Below are 5,882 nucleotides of genomic sequence, written 5' to 3'. Positions count from 1 at the left end.
GAACACCTCCTGGACGTCACCCTCGGTGTCCTACAGCGAGCAGAGAAGAGCTGTCCTCAAGGTATCCTTCCTCCGAGCGGCCTGTCCTGCCCTGATGCCAGCCAGCTGCTCTGTGCAAAAAGCCATTGGCTCAGCACTTTGCTATCTTAACCCCTCCTTCCCTCTGAATCTCTCCAGCCAGCCAGCCTCTCTCTCCCTCTCTCCCTCTCCCTCTCTCTCTGGCCCTCCTCCTCCTCCCTCTGCAGAGCTGAGAGCATCGAGGATAATCAGATTTCACATTTACACTCAACAAAATCATCCCCACCGTAATCGTTCCCTGTCACCGATGTTGCATTATGCTAATGCACAGAGCGCGCTCTCAGTTCACGAGCATTAGGGGCAGTTAAAAATATCCCTAACTGACTGGTAGCAGTGCATGTCACAGCAGATGCAGAAGAAGTTTGAATGCAACAGTATGGAAGGTAAAGTGATGTACTGAAGAGCGTGGAACCGTTTGACAGCCGGCACTGCTCGGGTTGATGCAACTAATGACCATTTTATTTATTTTGTTCAGTCTTTAAATTGCCGTAAATCTGTAAAAATGCTCTCCAGTTTTCCAGATTTTACGGTAATCTAGAAATTGCTTGATTTGACATTTGATCAGCAGTTCAAAACTTTAAGATATTTAACTTTACATTTTTTGAGACACTTGTGCCAGCAGTTTTGCAGCATTGTTTCCATGAGTATTGACTAAAAGATCCCGTATAGAAAGTACCGAAAAGTACAGTCTGTTTGATGTTTTTTTTTTTACACTCATAAAACATTTTTTATTAAATTTATTTAAATCTACAAACTACTGACACACTCTTGAAACCACATCAATTGCTTCTCCCTAATATGAACGACAACTGGCACAGAACCCTGGTGATACAAACATGTGTTAATCCCGGACTTAATGGTTCCCTGTGGGGTATTCTGACCTCCAGTTGTGCTATTGTTTGTATTGTTTGCCATTTCACTCAACATGTGGCGGTAACACGCAGAGATATACTGCAATGCACCAGCAGAGGAGATGAAGCCGACTGCAAGCCGGTGAAAATGGATGTCAATTAAAACACTTCTAAAAGCGGCTTTGCAAATGTTTTATGAGGATTCAAAACTGACTCGACCGCGTTTGCGAGCTCGAAGATAAAACCACCAGTTTTTGCGAGAAACTTTCCTCCTTCAGCGGATGATTGTGAAAACGGACTATTTAAGAATAAGAAAAACACATGTGATGCTTTAAGGGAGCTATATTCAACATTCAGAGCTTTTATATAGCATCACACACTGTTTTATGTCAAGAGAATGTGGAGGAACGTCGACCTGAGCAGAGCATGAAGTCACTCGAACGTTAGCACTGCTTTCAGTGCATGTTGGCGCATGTTAGCTGGGTAGCTAACGGTCAAGGCTCCGCACTGCTCTCCTGTGGCGGTTGCTGCTGATAAAGAGTAGCACCCATCCTCCGGTTCCCGTCCTCAGGTCAACGTCGTTATCTTCCATCAGGACGTGCGGCTGAACGCTCCCAGTCTCGTACCTTGCACCTTTACAAAGATTGATTGATGAGAAGTGTCACTTTCTTTGGCTTCAAGACGACATATTCAAACTGAAACCGTACCAACATCTGACTGTGTCACATAGATGCAAAAAGGAGTGGCTTGCATATTGAAATAAATGTCATGTGTATCCATTTATTCGGCAGTAAAAGTCCCTAAAACAGACACAATCTGACATTTGACACCACTGAGTGACTGTGTGGCGTCTTTAGAGACACTGCTCTCCTGTGGCCAAATGCAACAGTGCACTTCCCATTTCTTAATGTGCATGTCTAGCATCTTCATATGAAAATTCTCGAAGGAAAGGAATATTAATTAATTAGCAACGTTTCAAACTTACATTCTGGTTAGGTTTAATGTCAACGACTCACTCAGAGATCAAACTGTGTGGCAAACTATTTATTCTTTATTGAAACCCTTAATTTCAATTTAAAATAAAATAGTCTCTCAAGTGGAATAATTGTTCCATGATAACTTTGTTTTCTCGACTTTGTTTTTGTTTTCTCGAGTACAAATATAACTTTGAACAAACAAACTGGAGTTTAAATTATGATAATTTAATCGTATTGTGACCTTAATCCCACAGCACCCTCAGAGCAGAAGCCATTGAGCAGTTCCCAGGACAGATTGTCTCATAAAAAGATTTATTTTTTTCCAGCCCAAATTTACAAAGGCAAGTTACAGAGTATTGTATAAAAAAGAACCATGGCAATGTACACTTTACACAAACTCCTGAAAGGGAGGGAGAAAAAAGGAGAGGGTGAAGAGTTCTGAATAGCTCACACAGAAAGAAAATGAAGACATTGTAAACATCCTTGCAAGCACCAGAACGGGTACTTTTGGGGTGGTGGGGCTTTGGGGTGAGACAATAGGTGGGTTGGGGGAGAAAAAAAAAAAAAGGACAAACGAGCAAGTGTCTCTGTGTTTTCACAGAAGAATGTTCAACTAGGCACCAATTGAGACAACTGCTGGCCAATAAATATACTCTTCACCATGAAACAAATACAGTCCTGCAAATTACAAGAGCCAAGCACTTTCTAATATGTTGATAGCAAACATTACTTTTCTGGCTTTTCATACACTTCAGTATATATGATTTTCACTGGGCTGCGCTTACTACCGAGATAACATTACTACTCCCAGTCAGAGAGAGAACAAATGCACTTGTCACAACCACTGTCTGATAAATCTATATGTACTGTATGCAGTCTGCTGGTACTAAAACCCACCGACTTTAATGACAACATCACTGCTGCCTAGATCACCCTTACAGATTAAGTACAAGTCAAACACCACCACATTCAGCTTTTTCATGTCAGCCATTCTTCCTTAAAAATGCGCAAAAAGTCAAAAAGATAAACCACCTTGCAAACTTCCGTGGGACGTGAAACTGCAACTTATTTCCTGGGAATGTCCGAGAACCTCGAAATGAACGGTTGCAGCTTCACAATCAACAAACAGCTAACATCCAACTCCAGAGGGTGTTAAACATTAGGCGAACTGGTGGTTTTATGGACTTGATCACAAACAGTATTTAATGAGAACCCCCACCCCCAAAAAAACTACAACAATGGGAACATTACAAGTGTGAAAAAAGAAAAGAAAAAAAATCAATAAAAATTTAATTTAACAACAACACGGTCAATATTCTACTCTCATTACGATGCGCCAGAGGAACGTGAAGACTGTTCACAACCCGCCACAGCAACCTTTAGCGAGTCCCTGTGCCGATCCACTTTCATTTATGGATGAAACCGCCACAGCAGCAGCACATCCGGCTCAAGAGCAGAAAATTTGCTTTTTTCTTCTTCTTCACACCCATAAACAGAAGCCCTCTCGAATCAATGCAAATGGCATCTGGATAGGATTTCACTTACAACCCCTGATATACAAGAGGACTGTAACTCAGAGCCAAGAGGGCCCTCTGGTAGAACAGGCCATGTTGACTGTCACTTTCTCCCCCATAGAATAAAAGTGAATTTCCAGAGTGGCACCAAAAGGAAAGATCCCAAAGGAAAGCCTGGAGCAACGTGCTTCTTCTCAGCTGAACTTTGAGCCCTCTTACTTCTGTCATGTGTGTGGGATCAAGGTCACCTTTCACTCGTTTGAGCCACTTTCCACTAGCTCACCTTTCTTCATATTAAAAAGGACCAGTGCATATGATTTTGGGCGGTCTTCGCAGAAATGGTATGTAATCCTCATTAGCATACTAAGAGTCATTGTGTTTTTGTTAGCTTAGAAAGAGCCCTTCATATCAACATTAGAGAGCCATGTTTCTATAGGAGCCCAGAGTGGACAAACCAAACACTTGGGCCTGAGGGCCTTTCCAGTTAGTTTTTTTACGCTGTGGAAGCTTGAATTTGGTGGCACGAACGCACCTGAAGGCCACCGCAGGTTCGTCCGCATGCTTTGGAGAGGGAGGGGTTACTCGGTTGGTTGCGGTCGGCCACCTTACCGCGAGACGCCGCTAAATCCTACACACTTGTCCTTTAAGTTCATAGTCTGCATCGCATTGGTTGGTGTAACATTTCATTTTCATTCAACATTGGGGTCATTTCACACACGCTTCACGTGCCAGCATGTCGATCCAACAGCACAGGCAGCAACTGAACAAAGACAGATGTTGGACCAGTTGATCCAAAGCTAGCCGCTTGTAAGAAACCTACGCTAAGCGTCCGAGGTGAATGTACGTTATGGTGAAGCCACATGAGCAAGTGAAGCATCGAGAGAAATCTTCGCCCTTTTGACATCAGTTTTGAGTTGCTGTTAAATCCACTGAAAAAGATGTGGACAGCGTGTGCGACACATTGGGACGATTGTGAGATGTGGAGCAAGGTTGTGATGTGTTGTACAAAGCAAAAGAATAATAAAACAATTAAAAAAGTGCACCAAGACAAAGAAGAAGCACGGCAGACGTCTGGGAAACAACGATCCGAGCACATATTGTGAAACACTGCAAAGGCCGGGAAGCTATTTAACAGTGACAGTTTTTAAAAAAAGTTGCGTGCCGGGATAAATATAAACATTGATGCACAGAAAAGTAGGCTAAAACTCTATATTACAGCAGAAGAAATACACAAGTTGAATGAAATGTCACATTGTTTACAGTAAACAACTGAAAGAGACGAACTGAATGAAGCACAACCACTCAGTAAAAACTCAAACAAAAGCCAACAAGTGGCCAAATGCGGAGAAGACTTCGGCCTTGTGAATTCGTCGCTTGCTGATGTGGCTTCACCGTTTCGAGTGTAACGACGGATGTGACCCTTTTAATGTGAGGGGGGGGGGGGGGGAACAGGACTCATACCAGCATCAGACACATTCAAGGATGAGCACAATGATATAGTAGGGGTGAAGTGTTACCGAGAAAAGAAAACATGAATAGTGTTTATTCTCCATTGAGGTGTGTGCGGTCCCCTTCGCAAAAAACATGACGACATCATCCCTGAAACAAGAACTGAGGGTTCAAAGAGGATGGGAATTGACAATGAAGATGGAAAATGAAAAACTTCAGTCTCAGGCTCTCAAGTCTCTGAAGAAAGCAGCGGTCGCCATATTCCCTCTCCTCCTCCCTCTCCCGAAATATAGCCAAACATTTGTCAAGTTAAGGATATACTGTTGTTTCACGGCATACAATAAGCCAAAGACAGAGTTGAAATCATTTCAATATGATTCTCTTTTTCTTTTCAGTCTTTTATTTAGTTTGACTCCCCTTTCCCGCCAGCCACCCAACTCAAAGTCCCCTGCCAATTTCCTTCTGCGTGTGACAAAAAACAATGCAGTCAAAGAAATAAAGAAAAAAAAACTAAAAACAACAACAAAAAAAGCTGTTCTGGCAGTCCAATAGTCTCTTTTTGCATTGTATTTGTTGACAGTGCAAAGACTAGATAATCAGCGGGTTGGTGATTCCTCTGCGTGGTGCGGCAGAGTGATGGCTTTGAACCTGGGTTATTATCAGTCCTGTTATAGTCCAAGGTTTGGAAAATTTGGGCTCATTTATGAGGGTAGGGAAAAAAAAAAAAAAAAAACGGACAATCTGCCTCGCCTCGGGGCAGCAAGACTAAAAAATATAGATAGAAACACCATTCAACTGATGTCTAACAGGTAACACCCGGGAGATTCGCTTCTCATGTGAGCCAGTCACATGAATCTTTGCAGGGTTGAGGTGTGACGGTCAGGTTTCCCTGTGAAACACAAAGAAGACTTGTTTACGACCAGGTCATGTAATCATTGACAGAAAATACAGAAACAAAAGACAACAAAGCGTTATATACTTGTGTGTATATAAAAAAAAAGGCAGGCAGTGCT

The 5,882-nt window shown here is 42.4% G+C and overlaps 1 protein-coding gene across 1 annotated transcript in view; it reads right to left on the bottom strand.

Annotated features, from left to right (window-relative positions):
- Positions 1–5,382: 5,382 nt before the first annotated feature.
- The window catches only part of znf609b (zinc finger protein 609b), a gene marked incomplete at its 5' end in the record, with an annotated part of 45,056 nt that continues 44,556 nt past the window's right edge, over positions 5,383–5,882 (bottom strand). Inside the window, one exon of the mRNA XM_079216455.1 lies at positions 5,383–5,758. The remainder of the gene's footprint in view (positions 5,759–5,882) is intronic.

Source organism: Taurulus bubalis, assembly GCF_910589615.1.
Source record: "Taurulus bubalis genome assembly, chromosome: 4".
NCBI lineage: Eukaryota > Metazoa > Chordata > Actinopteri > Perciformes > Cottidae > Taurulus > Taurulus bubalis.
This window is presented reverse-complemented; position numbering and strand designations above follow the sequence as displayed.